General features: G+C 38.7%; 1 protein-coding gene across 1 annotated transcript in view; it reads left to right on the top strand.

Moving 5' to 3' along the window:
- The window catches only part of ARSJ (arylsulfatase family member J), a 50891-nt gene that overhangs the window by 28323 nt on the left and 2587 nt on the right, over positions 1–19981 (top strand). The window lies entirely within an intron of this gene.

The following is a 19981-nucleotide window of genomic DNA, read 5'->3' as shown; positions in this document are numbered from 1 at the left end:
GAGTCCACTCGTTCTGGATCCCCGGGGCCTCCACTCCCAGAGGGAATAATGCAGTCCTGTTCTCTAGACTGGAGTGACTCTCAGCCAGTGTAAAGCAGAAGTGTTTATCGAGCATCTGAACACAGCATAGGAGACTCTCAGGGCCCCCAGGCCTGGCCTCCCTCAGCACAATACATCTAAGTCTCCCCTGTTCTATCTCCAGTCCAGCGACCCTGCGCTTTCCAGCTGGGCATCCAATATCACCTGTCCCCAAGCCCCGTCTCTGTTCTTTATCTCCTGTCCAGGTAAACAGTGTTGCCTGGGCCTCCTCTCCTCTCAGCCATCCTTTGTTCCCCACTGGCTGGAACTGGCTGGTCACGTCACCAGGGTTCTCTGTCTGCAGCTCATTGTCCTCCCAGCTGTGGTGTCCGAACTGGGCCTCCCAGTCACCAATCGCTGGGGTATCCGTTCTCCCGGCCTTTGGCCAGGGTCCCAAGTTCCATCTCTGGTCCTCTATAACAACAAACTCCCTCTCCCATCACCTTGTTAAACCAGGAACTCCCAGGGAAACCTCTGCTAGTTGAAAAAAAATGCATATTTTCTTCATTTTCCTCTGCAAAAAAAACTGATTTTCTGAAAGAAACTGCACCTGTAGCATGTTAAACTCCATGGGATTGAGAGGGTTAAAAGCTAAAATATAGGTTGGTTTCTTTCTCTCTCATGTGTAAATGTTTGGGACAACAATTTTGCTGCCCCCCCCCTTATATATAATATGAAATGTTTGTTTCCCTCTCTGTTGTGTTTTTTTTTAACTCAGAAAATACAAATTAAATTACATCACAACATATTCAGACTTTTCACCTGGATATATGCATTAAATCCAAATCCAAAATTATGTGACTATCACTCTATAAAATATTACAGCTTCATCCTTTTTCCGCACTATATTAATCCTTGGGGATTATATGGGACAATATTTAGATATGTGACTTGCTTGACATTTCTGGGTTTTGTATTTTCTACCTTCTGTTCGTGAAACTTTAAATGCATCGTTTATTGCTTTTTGGGTTGCGTATAGTGTCAAATCACTCAATCATAGAATATCAGGGTTGGAAGGGACCTCAGGAGGTCATCTAGTCCAACCCCCTGCTCAAAGCAGGGCCAATCCCTAATTTTTACCCCAGATCCATAAATGGCCCCCTCGAGGATTGAACTCACAACCCTGGGTTTAGCAGGGCAATGCTCAAACCACTGCATATCCCTCTCTCTCCCTATTACCCAAGGAGATATAGTAATTTTTTAGTGTTTTAAAAAAAGTCTTTTTAATAGAAAATTTCCATGATTAGTTAAACTGAGATGAAAGAAACTTTAATCTGAAAAAATAATATAGATGGCTAATTGAGCCAGCATGAACATAGAGTACAAATATTAGAACATGGTAAGGATTTCTTAACAATCATTAAAATTTTATGAGAAATAAGTCTAATAGGCAGTCCTCATCAACTTATAAAAATGATTATTTTATTCACTACATAAAAAAATAAAAATATTGAAGTACGAGGCTGCTGTGAAATATGTTTTTCACAGTAATTACTGATGGATAAAAATTATATTTTGCACTTGCAGTCCTGGATTCTTTCATCCAAGGATCTTAAGAGGTTTCACAAACATTAATTGAGCTTCACAACATCCCCGTGACGTAGCTATTATTATCCTGGTGATACAGGGGGTGGGGGGGGCGGAGGAGGGAATTAAGGAATTGAGGTTACAGGCCTGGTGTTCAGAACTGCAGCTGAGGTTAGTGGGAACTGCCAGTGCTCAGAAAATCAGGCTGAATGTGATGTGACCAAGGTGACAAACAAAGTCTGTGGCAGAGCTGGGAATGGAAACCAGGATGCCCATTTTGCTCCAACCACTGGAAAACTGCTGTTCTTAATAATGGAGGTAGAAAACCTCTCATCCTGATTTTTAACCTGAATTGTAGAACTCCAACTAGCTCTCAAATAAATTGTTACAATATTCAAGTAAACAGAGGGCAAGCCACCTGGCTAACAGGTTTCTTGCTCTTTCTTTTTAAATTGTAGCTGTTTTATCTTAAACTACATAACAGGTTGTGGTTGGGCCAGGACAAGGAGGATGGCATAGAGGGAACAATGTTTACACCCCTGTATAGGAACCATAGTGTGGATGAGGAGCAAGGGCAGACCTGCCACTTGCCTCCCCATTCTTCTGCTTCCCGCTCCTTACATAGGCAAGGTACAGAAGAGAATGCATACTAAATTCCTATTGGAGAGTGTGTTACCCTGAGGACCCAGAAGTTATACTCGCAGGGCCCTTCCACATGCACACATCTTAATTTGACTTTATAGTAAGGGCTGACAAAAAAAAGACTCTGAAGGGACAGATTTTTAAAGGTATTAGGTGCCTGAAGATACAGATGGAAACCTAGTGTGATTTTTAAAAGTACTTCACTCCCATTTAAATCAATATAAGTTAAGCACTTGAGCACTTTTGAAAATCCCACTAGGTGCCTGTTTGTATCTTTAGACAGCTAAGTACCTTTAAAAATCTGCTCCTAGAGTCCTACTGTGTTCGGAATGCAGAGGTGCATCATCAATTCAGCAAAAGCACTTCAGCATATGCTTAAATTCATCCCTCTTCAAGACTGCACTTCAGCACGTGCTTATCTTCAACAGGTTTAAGCACATGCTAAAGTGCTGTCCAGACTAGAAATGCTTTCGAATCAGAGCCTTAGGTTCTTATAATTAAACCTGCATTTTACTAGAACACTGAATGTGGGTCCTTTTTTACGTATTTATTTATTTAAAGCTCCCAGCTTCTGTTATTACCCGAGGATCTCTGCGTTCATTTAAAAAAAATAGTTTCTAGCCCTCATAGTTGCAAAGGAAAGCTTGAAAACATGATTCTTACACGTTCCACCACCAGATGGCAAAGAAAAGTAATCCCCGTTATTTTTAAAAATCTGATGATTTTTAAGGCAATCTCATGATATTTTAGGGAGTGACGTATGATAGTTTAACATTGGAGGTTAGCAATATTGTGTTTGGAACTTGGTACTACATACAGGTTTTTTTAGTGAACACATGTCCATGTATTATGATAAATTTTCTGTACCATATACACAACCAATAAATAGTGAACATTTTATGAGGAGACATACCCCAACAGAGGGGATTTGATTTAAATGACTAGTCAGGAAGACTCGATGTAATCGTGGATTTCTACATAAAAGTGCATTCTTGTTGGTTGTTATAACCTTAATGCATATTCTTCACAACTCAGAGATAGATTAGGTTTCATTTTTAGAAGGTACACACTATACATTTTTAAAGTGATTTATTTTGAAAACTTTTCAGATTAGTTTTACAGCTATATCAGAAAATGAATGATTGTTTGATTATTTCATTTACCAAAGGTAATTGAAGCAGATATTTATGAACTCACTGGGAGGTGAACTATCTCCAGTTCAACAGGTTAATCATTAATAGTTGGAGGATTCTCTTGCAATGCTGTATTAGGAGGAGAACATCACCAGACAGACATTTAAATTGTTTTATTTAACTAAAAAAGCAACGTGTTATATTCTGGATTTTTTTCTTCAACAGCAAACATAATATTTTAACAAAACAAGTATATGAATTTTTGAATTTAGTTAAACATTCAAGTTTTTTAAAATCAGGTTTGTTTTTGTAAAATTGTTTTTAACTAAAATAGTTAAATGAAATATTTAAAAAAAATTATACAATACAAAAGTTATATATAAAACAACTATGTCAGGCAGGTCAACATGAGAAACTTAAAATATTGGCTTCTGCAGCTAACTCAGTCATCTTCACTTGTTCATAATCTGGAAAAGAAAAACAAGCTTTCCTTCTTTTTCAGGTCCCAAACGATTTCTCAATTTGGAATGAATTAGTCCAAAGAAAGAAAATATTCTTTGTACACCGGCAGAAGAAGCTACTGCTGTTAAAAGTGAAATTATCACTTCAACAGTCTCTGAATCCAAGTGCTTCAGGGACTTCCATCAGTTCACTGGTGTGACTTTCTTTAAAACATCATCAACAAACATATATTTCTTGAATGGTTCAGCCTTAGATCTGAAGTTTATTATAGTTGGCATTATGGAGGGATGATTGCTGGATGTCCATGTCAGAGCCATCTCCTCCTCTTCAGCAGTTGAGGTTTGACCCTGGTACTGAGTATTGAGAATATTTGCAAGAAAATGAGCTGGAGATCGTGCTTGTCCCATTTGTTTTTTTAATGCTTGTAATTTAATTCTGTCATTGCATATTTCTCTTTTTAAGATCTATCTCAGTTCCTTCCAGATTCAACAGCGTCAGCAACAAAACAGCTATTTCCCTGCATTTTGTCCAAGGCTACAGAAATAGGCTTCAGGGTACTCACCATGTCTTCAACATTTCTCTGAAGCCCAATGTTGAGAACTTTGGCTGTGACAGTGCCGTCTATTTTTTCACAATTTTGTTCACAAACTCTCATCAGATTAGGCCAGTTCTTGATATCATGCTCAAAACAGTCCACTCCTGAGTTCCAGCGCACATCTTGTGGTAGAGTTAGCTTGGTTCCTCCACTTTTTTTTCAGAGCAGCTGCTGCAAAGTGGTTGTTAGGGAAGTATTTTGCAATTTCAACAACATTAGCCTTTTCTTTCTGGAACACTGAAGGCTTTGGCTTAGGAGGTGCATCAAATGAGCACTGCAACTGTATGTTACTAGCTTGGGACTCTCTTCTAAATAATTTCTTCTCATCTTGGATACATTTGCAGCATTGTCTGTGACCAAGCTGCGTACTAGACATTTGCATTTTTTTTCAGTTTGTTGTAGCTTTTACTTCTACTTCTTGTAAGTATTCTGCTCTGTGTACATTTCCTGATGTATCAATTGTTTCTGTAAGGAAGACATTCCATTCTTCTGTTGTCAAACAAGCACATACAACAGGATCATTGTGGACATTGCTCCACCCATCAAGGCTCAGGTTAACAATTTCACCCTCTAGACCTTTTGCACACTGCTCAATTTCTCTTTCATACACTTTATCCAGCAATTTGCCTGCGACATCTGCTCTGTTGGGTGGACTGTATCCTGGTTTTAATGACTGAACCATCTTAATGAAGTGTGGGTTCTCAATCATGCGGAAAGGAGAGTCTGTTGCATAAACAAACTGGGCAATTTTGTCATCAATTACCTCTTTTTGTAATCTGCTGGTTCTTTTCACAAACTTATGTATGGTTGTTTCTGGATGATGCAGATTCTTTTTTCTACAGGTGAGGTATACTCTGGCTATGTGACACACATGATGTGACTGAAACACTATCATTGGCAGATAACTCTGAAACTATAGAAAACGATGGTGATCTTGAAGGTGGATAGTCTTCAGAATCCTATATGTTAAGGATGCATTCCCCTAAACAAAATAAGTCAATGCAGTTATTTAATTATTATTACCATACTGCTCATTTAGTATTACTCCTTGCATTCACTCACAGTCAGTACTACTATCAAGGTTCCTCCCCCACTCTGAACTCTAGGGTACAGATGTGGGGACCTGCATGAAAAACCCCGTAAGCTTATTTTTACCAGCTTAGGTTAAAACTTCCCCAAGGTACAAACTGTTTTACCTTTTGCACTTGGACTTTATTGCTGCCACCACCAAGCGTCTAACAAATATATAACAAGAAAAGAGCCCGCTTGGAAACGTCTTTCCCCCCAAAATCCTCCCAAACCCTACACCCCCTTTCCTGGGGAAGGCTTGATAAAAATCCTCACCAATTTGCATAGGTGAACACAGACCCAACCCCTGGGATCTTAAGAACAATGAAAAAGCAATCAAGTTCTTAAAAGAAGAATTTTAATTGAAGAAAAAGTAAAAGAATCACCTCTGTAAAATCAGGACGGTAAATACCTTACAGGGTAATCAGATTCAAAACATAGAGAATCCCTCTAGGCAAAACCTTAAGTTACAAAAAGACACAAAAACAGGAATATACATTCCATTCAGCACAACTTATTTTATCAGCCATTTAAACAAAACAGAATCTAACACATATCTAGCTAGATTATTTACTAAGTTCTAAGACTCCATTCCTTTTCTGTTCCTGGCAAAAGCATCACACAGACCGAGAGAACCTTTGTTTCCACCCCCAGCCCCCCTCCAGCTTTGAAAGTATCTTGTCTCCTCATTGGTCATTTTGGTCAGGTGCCAGTGAGGTTATCCTAGCTTCTTAACCCTTTACAGGTGAAAGGGTTTTTCCTCTGGCCAGGAGGGATTTAAAGGTGTTTACCCTTCCCTTTATATTTATGACAACTACTTTAAAGGTGAAATTGTAAAAGGAAGATCTGCCTATTTCAGCTATTTATTTTTAACACAACTGCATCTAAAATGATAGTACCACAGAGTAACAATTCTATTTTTTGATTAAACATGAAAATTCAAGAATAGTCCAGAAGGAAGACAGGCAGTCCTTAAGAAAGAAGTACGAAATAAAAAAGTTTACCAACCTGAAGATCCTGTATGTTCAGAAATATTCCTTTCATCATCTTCAGTGCAGCTTCCTCCTGAGAAGGAACACTTCTCATGATATTGTTTCATTGAGGCAACCAGGCCTTGCATTTCTTTGTTGCACTGTTTGCATTTTGCACGCATGCCTGTCTTACCCACAGGTAGAGGAACTTCATTAAAATATTCCCAAACTGGGTCTCTTTTACGTCCTGCTGCCATTATAGGTTTTCCCTTCTAGGGAGAGAATGGTAGGGTAGATCTCAAATCAATGAAGGCTACACTCAGAAAGACTTCTGCAATATGCTGTTCAAACAGTTTCACTTTTGTTTCTACTGTCTGTCCCTTCTCACATTTATCTCCAGACTTCTCCTCGTCCAGATCTATTCTGCCCCCAACAATCTTCTATTCACTGAACTTTTTGAAACTTTTTGCACTTTTAGAGAGGGGTAAGGGATTGACTCTGTGTGTACACAAATTTCCAGAGGGACAATAGGGTTGAGGTCTGTTATTTCTCACCTCTATATATTTATTTATTTTATTTATTTATTTAAAAACATTTTTGCTGTTAACAAACGTTATCTTTGGAGACACAAATCCACAGTTTGAGAACTGCCAAACTAAGCATCTCTGATGGTATCTTCTAGACTGAGCACTGAGTCCCATTGGGTAGATAGAAAGATTAATCTAAATAATCTATATAGAAGCCCCTGGAGCCCCATAAGATTGGGTCCCTAATCCATGAACTACTGGAACTCATTTACAAAACTTTTCTTAAACATTATATGTATATATTGTGTCATACTATAGAATTAGAATTTATAATCCCTATTCCATGATATCTTTGAGCTATAATGTATCTTAAATAAAACTAGCTTTAGATAGGTTTTTTCCTCAAAAAGCATTTGATCAAAAACTGATTTAAATTTAAAAAATCTATTTTTTTTAATTTTTAAAAATCATTGATTTTTATCCACCCTGTACCCCAATAAGATTGACATGGATGTAATAGCATTGTTTGGTTTTGGTACGAACCAAAATGGAGCATGAACAAGTATCCTTCTGAGTCTCTGCGATGTGGAAAGAGAAAATCAGAAATATGAGACTTGGTCCAAAGACCAGTGAATGGGAGTCTTTCCTTTGACTTTGACGGGTTTTGAATCAGGCCCATAAATTATGGTTACAATATTTCAGGTTCCCAAAAAGAGGACACTGTTGGAGGGGAGCTGGAGGACATATTTTGGGGGTGTGGGAGACGTGTGTGTGTGTACTCTGAGGAGGTAGAAGGGGTACGGGAGGGGGTGTACTGTGAGGGGGTATTTGGGAGGTACTGGAGGGGTGTGTGTGTGTACTGGGAGGAGCACCTGAGGGGTTTTTGGATGGAGTACCTGTGACCTCACTCTCGAGGTGGAGGTAGTCAGCACCTTCCTGCGGGCTTCTCCCCTTCCCTAGAGCAGGAAGCCAGGGCCTGGGTGGGTGGGATCCAGCAGTTGTGTCTGCAGGGAAGGGACCGATTAGCTGCAAGAAAGGGACTAATTGGGGCACAGAAACAGCTCTTTCTAGCCTGCAATGTCTGCTCTGCAAAAATCCCTCCTATTTGCCTCTTATTTGAGAAATCTGCCCGGACAGGGGGCAGAGGATCAAAAAAGAGGTCACGTCTGGGAAAATCTGGGCGTATGGTAACCCTACCATAAATCCCATCTACTTCTTGAACATTACTGTTGCACTGATGTTTTCTTTCCTGAGTAATGCATTCCCTTACTTTGATGTGCAGCAGTCTATATTTTCAAAAGGGCATCTGACTTGTCATCAGCTATCAGAGCATGTAAAGTGTTAATATCACTCAACTACACAAATGCTTTTAGGTAGAGAAAAATATCCACAGAACACAGCCATATAATACAATTAAGTGAAACAAAAAAACAGCATATAGCATTAATTCGTAATGGATTTATTTGTATTCAGTGCATTGAAAATTTACCACCAAGACCTAGGTAACTGATTCAAGTCTCATTTATGCCTGTGTAACTCCACTACCTACTGTACAGTTATTTTTGATATATTTTGGTATGGGATCAAAATCAGCCTTTTAACTCCCTAACTAAGTACAGTTTAAAAATATTAAAAATAGTTATTGTATGGCTTATGTATATGTTTAATATTAGACATAATCTTCAGACAGTCACTTGATTGAAAGTCTTATTTTTACAAAATGTATAATTATAAAATGATTTACATTTAAGTCTGTCAAATTATTATAGGCCTAGGCAAAAATATTGTAGAACCAAATCTTGTTGTTCTTACTCAGATTTAGATTGTACCCTCCACCTGAATTCTAGCACATCTCTCCAGAGTAGGGGAGACAACTCTGAAACACCGGGATCCTGTGGAAGTCTCTCCAGTGGCGTTCCATGTGGACATGGCTTTGTGTTGTCATCCCCCTACTCTTGAGAACAAAGTAATGGGATTTTTAATTACTATACTGTGAACAGAGTTCAGTTTTCCTACTATCAAAAGTTTAAAAAAAAAATTACTAAGTATTAGCGTCCTGAGGGTTCTTTCATTGGTTCCCTCTACTAATTCAGTCTCTGGTTCAGGTAATGCCACTGCCTGAAGCAAGGCATACAAAGGGGGAAAGGATCATCAGATCCTGAATTAGAAAATGTGGTTCTAAAATCTGTCTTTAGGTACAGGTGTCTTTTTTGTTTCGTACTCAGACCTAATCTGAGCTAAAGACCCATTGGCATCAGTGACTAAGGGTTGAATAGGAACCTGTTTCCCTTCATGCCTTTGACAATCTTTAGACTGGAAACTGATCAGGCAGGGACTGTCTCTTACTAGCTGGACGTGTCTATGTACCAAAGCCACATTACCTCTCTCAATCCCACCATGTGGATTTTTTAAAAAATAAAGAATATTGGTCCCACATCATTCATGGGTCGGGGGAGGGGACAGTTTGCCTCCATGTTTTCATTACTCTGAATAAATTTTAAAAAAATCTTAGAATAAATAAAACATTGTGCTTTGAATGATGACATTCTGTGAATTTGATTTTCCTTTTCATGCCATTTAACAGTCCATGTAACATTTGATGTGTTAATTGAGAATTGTCAAATGACTAACAGTAGTGAAGTAGAGTATACGCTGCTACCCACTCATTTCTTTGTTTGAGATACAAAGGCACACCCACCTGCATAGACTTCAGATCAGATGATGGTAATAAGGGTGTTTAAATTCCATGTTGAACCTGTTCCATGAATAAATAAAGAACTTTAGTTTCCCCTGCTTTCAATCAGGCACTTTTCACCAGGGTGAAGACTTCAATTAAAGAATAAAATTAACACTTTGCTCTTTGTTTTGGCTTTTATTGAAGCCTATGCCCAGCAACTTCAGTCATTTTCTTAAGCAAAAATGTGTAAGAAAATAATTGCAAATGAAATAGCTGATGGGTTAAATGACAGGCCAAAATGGTCAAAGATGTATCCACCCAAAGGAGTGGACATCCTCAGAGAGGGAGTTCCATAGATCAGTTCTGAATGGCTTAAATGCGAGGAACAGCAAGGATCAGCTGGTCTATTTCAATCGCCTAAGAGGAGCGAGCAAACCATTCTAAGAAAGAAGAAATACAGTTTGTTTCAGAAACAATCCAGGTTATCTCTGATGGTCATGGTGCCCGGTACAGCCACCAACAGTCCTTGAAACAGATGCATGCAGAAGAGGATCTATAGTTAGCAATATGTGACAGGATTTGTTACTGTTTAATTTTATTATTTTTCATTTAGTACATAAAAGCAGGAAAATCATATTTTGCAGATTCCATGCAATGTTTAACAAATCAGTATCACACCACCAATTCATATGATGTTGCATTCATTTGGAGGAGCAAAAAGCATTTTATAATATTAACATTTGTGTTAACATTAATAACCTTCAGCTCTTGGCTCTGCTGTGAAGAAGGAAAGTAGTATCGTCCCCATATAACAAATGAGAAATCTTAAGTGCTAATAGACTAGGACTGACATTTTTCAGAGGAGCCTAAGAGCATTAGGTGCTCAGCTCCAGTGGTCATGCTTCAGGTTGTGGAGGAAGTCTCTGCCAGAAACAGGAATAAAACCTGGATATCCAGTCTCCCAATCCTGTATTTCAACTCAAGATTATCCTTCCTGCCTCTCATATATTGACACCTCTGTTGACAATATACAACAGCACACCAAAGTATGTGTGTTGTTTAAAAGTCAAAATTCCTTTTGGTTTCATCCGGTTAAAACTATTGTTCAAACTATTAGGGCTGTAGCTTTTCTTGGAAACAGAATTCAGTTCTGTCAGAAGCTCTGGGATTGCATGAACCAATTTCTGGCATGCATCCATCCCAGAGCACCTATTGTAACAGCACAATAAAAAGGCATCTTTCTTTCTTATACTTCCAAGAATGCAGTGATTGATTAAAATTAAAAAGAAGGGGGGTGATTGGTGGACATTGCAATCTATGTGGTGAATGGTTTTTATTTTGTGCTTAATGCTCTCACATTTTCTTTCCAGCTTTGAATTAAAGATTTATTACATTGTTAATTTATTATTTTCAGGCCAGTAGTATTAATCAGCCCATTTTCTGTGTTTAAATGCTGTGCAATATTTTTTGGGAAAAAGGGGAAGTTGTCATTTTAACAGGTCTGTATTAAAATATATATATTTTACATTCTGTCACAAGAATGCTATTGTATAATACACTTAATGATTAGGCAGAACAGTGGGAATAATAAAGATTAGATGGCATAGAAATAACAAGTGTCCCTGGGTATTCCTACACAAAGCAATTCTGAACTAGGAAAGGGCTACCATTATATTAACTTATGGCCTGATTCTGCCACCATTACTCTGACTGAGTAGTATTTTATTCCTAAAGTAGCCCCATTGGAATCAGGGTCTATTCAAGGGGTAAGCTATAACTTTATGTAACTAAGGATGGCAAAATCTGTCCCTCATTTTCTGTAATTCCTACCTTTGCAAGGCAGTCCTAGGCACCTGTATATCCAGGTAATAGGTATCTATAAATATCAAAAAGAGGCTGCATCATCTTCACTTGATTAACATATTCCCATGTCATTCTCGTAAGTGTCACATTTATGTAGTTTTTGCATGGGTGATGAAAAATGGTGACTGGTAGGCTTTGCAGAATTTGGACATAGATATAAGTATATGTTTTATATACCTTTCCACTAATCACTTCCAAATAGCCCCAACTTTCAGATATTACAATGCTGTGATAAACTGATTCCACTTATGTTTTACACTAGCAGGACACAGTATTAGTTGTCCTATATTACATCTGTTGCTTTTTGGATTCTTGACGTTCTCCCCCCAACCCCAAACCAATCTTTGCTGTCAAGTTAAGGTCCTCCTACAGCATTTAGATTCATACAGACTCTTAAGGGGTGGGTATATAAATAATACACATGGATGAAATTAATTCAAAGTGATTTTGCATGATTGAAATGTGTATTTTCATCGAACAATTATTTTCACATATTTTAAAGAATGTCTGAAACATCAATAAATATTGGTTATTTTATATATCTGTAACGTTTCTTTATGAAAGGCAACATATAGATACTTTTCATGTTTCGTATGAGCCATTTGTTGAATACGTTACTCTTGACTACAGAAAACCTTAATAGTTATTTACCTGAGTTTTTATGAACATTTCAAACCATATACTTTGGCTGAACGAATTTCACACATGTGCATAGTAATTTACTTTTATTTTGGGTGTGTAAATAATGCAGATTTCATAACTGATTACAGTATTTCATTACTCCTTGAATTATTCAGGCTGAAGACATTGACTAATGACACTCGACATGTTGACATTTCTCTGTCTGCAGGAATGGTTGGCTCAGGGTATTATTAGTGACTTGAGATAGCAGAGCATAGGTTAACGGGTCAAATCCAATCCAGCTTGGTAGTGACAAAAGTCATTATGAACTATTTGATGGCTCTTTGGTGGCTTATGAAGAGCAAGTTGCCAGTCTATAGTTCCTGGAAGACATGAATCTGCATCAGTAAAGCTATCAATGTTATCTGGTCCCTTTGCTTGAGGACTTGGCAGAGAAGGAAAGATTGAATGGAAATGAATGTTGACAGTAGTCTTGCTTGGAATGGAATCTGGGGCCTGGCATAAAACGCACAAGCAAGGGGGAACATCAGCTATGGGGGTGGTAAGCCACATTTACACCACCTCAGTTGAGGACTGATCCAGAGCCCTGCAATGGCCCTTGTGTAACTTAGAGAACCTTCTCTGCAGTGCCTCATCCCTGTGCTAGTATTCCTCTCCTGTCCCAATCCCTAGCACACCCATACACTGGTCCTCAGAAGACAGCCTGTGACTGTCTCTTTCTCAGGTTTTTATGCTGGGGAATTCTCCCCCATCTGTATCTGGTGTGTCACTGTGGCCTTTTTCTTGGAATACAGGGCTGGCAGTGGGGTCACAATCTCATGCACTGTGAATAAGCTGGCACTGCCATTGTCCTTGCTTATGTCCTATAGATAAACAGAAGAGCTCAGGTTTCAGAGTAGCAGCCGTGTTAGTCTGTATCCACAAAAAGAACAGGAGTACTTGTGGCACCTTAGAGATAACAAATTTATTTGAACATGCTCGGAGGTTGCATAGCTCAGACTCCAAAATTTGAACCTATATTGAATTGAAAATAAATATATTATTTCTCTGCAATGTCTGTACTTACAGATACACATGAGCACACAAAAGTAAACTGAAGTTCTTCTGAATTAATTTGGACATAATGACAGCATTCCTTTTACGAGACTGTCTCGTCATGCCATTACAGCCCAGTACATGTTTTTTTCTTCATAACATGACATGGCTCTGCTTGAAGAGTGAGTCTGCTTTCACTCAGAGCTTAGAGTTGGTGGAAAGGACTGCATCTGTGGCAAGCAAGCAAATTATTTTGTCAAACTTTTTTCTTTTCATGTCGTGTGTGTAGGTTTTAGTAAATTTATGCAATCCATTTTTTTCTTTAAAAAATATTTGTGATAAAGTTGGGGATCTTTTGTTCTGTTCCCAATAAACTCAACACAAAGGAAACAATAACCATATATATGTACACACATGTTGTTTCACACTCCCAGGTTCACCATTGTCCTTTTTATTCCACCCATTTTAAATAAACAAATTCTCTCAATGAAGGAAAAGGTTGGTAGGAGCAATAGTGGGAGTTTAATAATGGTTTGTTTAAAATGGGAAGTGATATATGACTACAGTATTTGTTGGAATGATGGTAAGTGAATCTGGCAAAAAAAAATTCACTAACTGACAAAGGGGAATGTAATTTACATGTTCCTGCACAAGCAATTCCCCTTACACCCAGAGACACACGCCCCCAGAAAATGCAAGTGAAGGTTTCTGCTTCCTGTCTTTTCTGATCTTCTTTTGTAGACAGCCATTATTCTTTAAAAACCAGGTTCTCCAGGGACTGCATTCACAGTCCTGCCACCCACCAATAAGTTGTTCAAGGAGTCTCTTGTCTCTGATGTCACAGTTCCACCAAGAGGAGAAGGGAAGGCAAAACCGTGCTTGGTTTGAAGCACATGCTTGATACTGCACAATTGTGAGCAATAAAGGCAGCATAGGGAAATCCTTTTGCTGACTTGATTCTCCAGCTTTAGAGCAGCTGCTCATCAGAGAGGTCTGAAGCAAAACTGCCCTAATAGACTGCAAAATCTGGCTTAGTTGCCACTCCAGAGCTGGAGAGTATTCATAGGAGTTACCTGAGATACCACAGATTAGTAACTGTCAGTAAAATTTCTTTTTTTTTTTTTTAATGGCAAGAACTGGAGTAACAGGCTGGGATTTAAAGTCTGTGTGTGTTCTGGATGCTGAGAGGATGTTCACAGTTAAAGTGATACGGTGGTAGATTGAGTACTTTAAATACCGCAAAATTAATCAAATTGCAGCAATATGATGTAAGGCTGAGATATCCCAAATGGTTTAAGCACCCAGTGCCCCATCATCTCAGGCATTGGCACCCTGACAGCAGGATTGTCTGGCTATGTGGACTCTCTCCTCAGACCCTACACTACCAGCACTTCCAGCTATCTTCGAAACACCACTGACTTCCTGAGGAAACTACAATCCATCGGTGATCTTCCAGAAAACACCATCCTGGCCACTATGGATGTAGAAGCCCTCTACACCAACATTCCACACAAAGATGGACTGCAAGCCATCAAGAACAGTATCCCCGATTAATGTCACAGCAAACCTGGTGACTGACCTTTGTGACTTTGTCCTCACCCACAACTATTTCAGATTTGGAGACAATTTATACCTTCGAGTCTGCTATGGGTACCTGCATGAACCCACAGTATGCCAACATTTTTATGGCTGACTGAGAACCGCGCTTCCTCAGCTCTCGTCCCCAAGCACCCCTGCTCTATTTGCGCTACATTGATGACATCATCATCATCTGGACCCATTGGAAGGAGGCCCTTGAGGAATTACACCAGGATTTCAACAATTTCCACCCCACCTCAGCGTGGACCGGTCCACACGAGATCCACTTCCTGGACACTACAGTGCAAATAAGCAATGGTCACATAAACACCACCCTATACCGGAAACCTACTGACTGCTATACTTACCCACATGCCTCCAGCTTTCATCCAGACCACATCACATGATCCGTTGTCTACAGCCAAGCTAAAATACAACCGCGTTTGCTCCAATCCCTCAGACAGAGACAAACACTTACAGGATCTCTATCAAGCATTCTTAAAACTACAGTACCCACCTGGTGAAGTGAAGAAACAGATTGACAGAGTCAGAAGGGTACCCAGAAGTCACCTAGTGCAGGACAGGCCCAACAAAGAAAGTAACAGAATGCCACTAGCCGTCACCTACAGCCACCATCATAGGACCTAACCACATCAGCCACACCATCAGGGGCTCATTCAGCTGCACATCTATCAGTGTGAAATATGCTATCATGTGCCAGCAATGCCCCTCTGCCACATACATTGGCCAAACCAGACAGTTTATATTCAAAAGAATAAATGGACACAAATCAGACATCAAGAATTGTAACATTCAAAAACCAGTAGGAGAACACTTCAGTCTCCCTAGACACTCAATAACAGACTTAAAAGTGGCAATTCTCCAACAATAAAAACTTCAGAAACAGACTCCAATGAGAAACTGCAGAACTGGAATTAATTTGAAAACTGGACACCATCAAATTAGGCCTGAATAAATACTGGGAGTGGATGGGTCACTACAAAAAGTAATTTTCCTTCTGCTGATACTCACAGCTTCTTGTCAACTGTTGGAAATGGGCCACCTTGATTGTATTAGCCTTGTTAGCACTACAAAAGTAATTTTCCCTCCTTTGGTATTCACCCCTTCTTGTCAACTGTTGAGAACAGGTCACTTCCACCTTAATTGAATTGGCTTGTTAGCACTGACCCCCCACTTGGTAAGACAACTCCTATCTTTTCATGTGCTATAATATATATTCTGCTTACTGTTTTTTTTCCACTCCGTGCATCTGATGAAGTGGGTTTTAGCCCACGAAAGCTTATGCACAAATAAATTTATTAGTCCCTAAGGTGCCACAAGGACTCCTCGTTATTTTTGCTGATACAGACTAAAACAGCTACTACTCTGAAACTGCAGTGAGTTTCAATAGGATTTAGCCTCCTTAACTGACTTATGACCCTTTGAAAATCCCAGTCGAAATTTCTAAACTTAGTAAATTATGGACAGACTGTTTTATGAGTGTTTGGGATTTTTGTTTTTGTATTGTTTTTTGTAACATAACATCCTAATCTTCCTATGGAAGAATTGATTGTCTTCTCCTGTAACACAAAATCTGAAACTTTTCAAATGAGACCAAAAAGTGAGGCTGCCTACGTAATAAAAGTTAATAAAAGTTGACTGTTCTTCCTACACACATACTGTGTTTTTTAAAAAAAAAATCTGTGTTACAATTTGATTCACAACCACATAAAAATAGAAGAAATACAGGTGAAGCTACAGTATATGTGTGTTGTACTGTCTCCACAGTGGTGTTTTATGTGGGCAAACACCGTGATTGCCAGCAGAGGGCTGTCTTTTTAAAGTATATTTGCTGCTGTGAAACTATCCTGTGGTGTCAAGTTGTGGTTGTGTTGTGCTTGTTTTCCATGAATGATCACTGCAAAATAATAGAAATCTAAACCAGAAGACCTGAATGATAAAACACTGAGCCAGATTCATATAGGGTTTTTGCTGGCTTATGTCTGGTTAAACTCTGATGGAGGATCCCAAAAGTGGAAAGTCCACCAAATTTGAGAGACAGTTCCCCAAAACTGGCCACGAAGTGAATGTGGCTTATGCAACACATCTTATCTGTAGCCTTCTCCACCAGGGTCTGATGAAGATCCAGCCACAAGCTGAAGCTGCTACCCACCCATGGGAATGACAAGGGAGGACAGTGGTGGAACAACAGCCTCTTATCGTAGTAGTAACTCCCCATGGTCCTGTGGCATAAAGGGCTTCACTGGTGCAGGGTGATTCATAGATTCCAAAGCCAGAAGGGACATTGTGTTCATCTAGTCTGAACTGTAATTTCATTTTCTATGCATTGATGAAGATTAATACAGTATCTGTTTAAAACTACAGGAAGAGTATTGTGGGTAGGCAGAACATATTACCCACTATCTTGAACTGGCAGGAAAATAGATTAGATGATCTAATAGGTTTTTTCCATCTTTAATTTCTCTTATCCTAAGGAATTCTGCATGTTCTAGGAAGATCATATTCTTACATATAACATTTCCTTGATTCCCCATAGGATCTCTTATAAGTTAAACAGGTCTGTCCCTGGACAAAATGCCACATGCTCCATTTGTACAGTTATTTTCATACATACTGAATCTTTTGTATTTATGTACCAAATTTGATTGCGTACTTTTGGTCCTGAGTCAGCAAAGTACCTGGTTGACATCAATGGAACTACAGTTCAGTGCTTTGTTGAATTGAAGCCTGTTAGCTGTAACTCATGCACACTATGTTGGAGTAAAGCATCTGGGTCCTGGAGCAATATAAACCATTCCACCAGGCTATTGTGGTATCCACTATTTTTTAAAAATAAGAAATATTGTAGTGCTCAGCGTTTACAAGGATGTGTCCTAGGATTAGTCGATAGTGTATGGGGTAACTTTTAAAACATTTTGCTGACATTTAGAAAATATAAGACTTGTTGAAATAAAAAAGCACTTTATCAGTAAAATTCTACTTAATTCCTCTGTCAGAGTAGAAATACTGGTCTGTTCTACAAAATTTAAATGTGTAGAAACCAGACAGTTATGACCTAAAAATTGGATGGGGGGGAATGGTACATCGTAAGCACTTATAAAACAGCACAAATCACCCTATTACCTTTATGTAAATGCTATTTATAAAAATGAAAGTCAGAAACTGTAAAATTAGATTCTGCATCCCAGTCTGTCAGCATTTATTTGTATGTAATTGGTTACTAATGCTGAAATTATGATCATGAATTCCAGACTTTTTAGCATAATACTCCGGTTTTACATATGGGATTAAATTCAAGCAATTTATTCGTAAGATTTATCCAGTCTTGCAATGGAAAGTCATAAAGTGTACAGAGTTTATCTCAGAAAGATTGCAAGATAGTCACCATGAGTAAAGCTGCTTATGAATTTGCCTTCCACAGAACCAAACAATTAATACCTGTCACTTATTGCCTTTGTGGTTTTGTTCTTAAGTGGCGCCTGTGGGCAATACAAATAATAAATAATAAAAACTGCAGAGCACTTATGTTGAGAAACCTTTCCCATAGCTATTGGTGCCATTTTCCTTCTACAGTAATCTGTGTCTTAACTGCTTTGCTTTGTAAGAACCTGAAGGCTCTTTGAAAATTGAATATGTTCACTGAAAAGATAATACTGGTACCATATGGGTCAATTAGGAAGGCTTGGAGAGAAGGAAAACTCTGTCCATCTTTGCAATGACAAAGAACACCCTGATATTTCTTTGAACTGTTTCTACAACTGGAACATTTTCACATACAGTTGATTGTTTTACAGATATATTTAAAGACACAGACAGAAACAGATAGTAATAATCTGTCCAGTGAATAGCTGAAGACTCTACACACATGATACATTTATCCTAAACAAGAAAATAGAGGATGGAAAAAAATTTATGGTTGAGGTTAAATCCTGGTACTGTTTGGTTTAAGATCTCTTAGATTAATGCTATTATGGTACTAGGTTATATATTAGCATAATGAATTAAGAACACCTAACCCTAACCCCCACACAGCATTAAAGAGTTAATAGAAAAGCAGCATTGAATAAGATATGACATGGGCCTAGTGGTTTCATCCAGTTCCTGGAATTTCATAAATTCTTATCCCTGGGGAAAGACTTCTTTAGATTTAAAGGATTAACTTACATTTTATTTTTTAATGTTGTCACGGTTCCTTCCCCACTCTGAACTCTAGGGTACAGATGGGGGGACCTGCATGAAAGACCCCCTAAGCTTATTCTTACAGGCTTAGGTTAAAAACTTCCTCAAGGTACAAACTTTGCCTTGTCCTTGAACCCTATGCTGCCACCACCAAGCGAGTTAAACAAAGAACAGGGAAAGAGCACACTTGGAGATGTCTTCCCCCCAAGCCCTACACCCCCTTTCCTGAGGAAGGCTTGATAAAAATCCTCACCAATTTGCATAGGTGAACACAGACCCAAACCCTTGGCTCTTAACAATGAAAAAGCAATCAGGATCTTAAAAGAAGAATCTTAATTAAAGAAAAAGTAAAAGAATCACCTCTGTAAAATCAGGATGGTAAATACCTTACAGGTATGTAATCAGATTCAAAACATAGAGAATCCCTCTAGGCAAAACCTTAAGTTACAAAAAGACACAAAAACAGGAATATACATTCCATTCAGTACAACCTATTTTACTAGCTATTTAACAAAAGGAAATCTAATGCATTTCTAGCTAGATTACTTACTAACTTAACAGAAGTTCTGAGCTGCATTCCTGATCTGTTCCCGGCAAAAGCATCACACAGACAGACAGACCCTTTGTTTCCCCCCACCACCCTCCAGCTTTGAAAGTATCTTGTCTCCTCATTGCTCATTTTGGTCAGGTGCCAGTGAGGTTATCCTAGCTTCTTAACCCTTTACAGGTGACAGGGTTTTGCCTCTGGCCAGGAGGGATTTTATAATTCTGTATACAGAAAGGTGGTTACCCTTCTCTTTATGACAAGTGTGAAACTGATATTAACTGATTTGGCTCTAATCATTAGTAGCGCTAGTCACATTTACTTCATTTTCTAGTCATGTGGGTATCATATGTATTTTATAGGAATCCATTATAATCCAGAATTTATTATTGTACCATTTAAATAAAGTGCTTCTAATTGTTCGCAGTACAGGACAGTA

Source organism: Eretmochelys imbricata, chromosome 4 (genome assembly GCF_965152235.1).
Source record: "Eretmochelys imbricata isolate rEreImb1 chromosome 4, rEreImb1.hap1, whole genome shotgun sequence".
In the NCBI taxonomy this organism is placed as follows: Eukaryota; Metazoa; Chordata; order Testudines; family Cheloniidae; genus Eretmochelys; species Eretmochelys imbricata.
The sequence above is the reverse complement of the archived record's forward strand: the minus strand, read 5'-3'. Positions and strand labels throughout refer to the sequence as shown.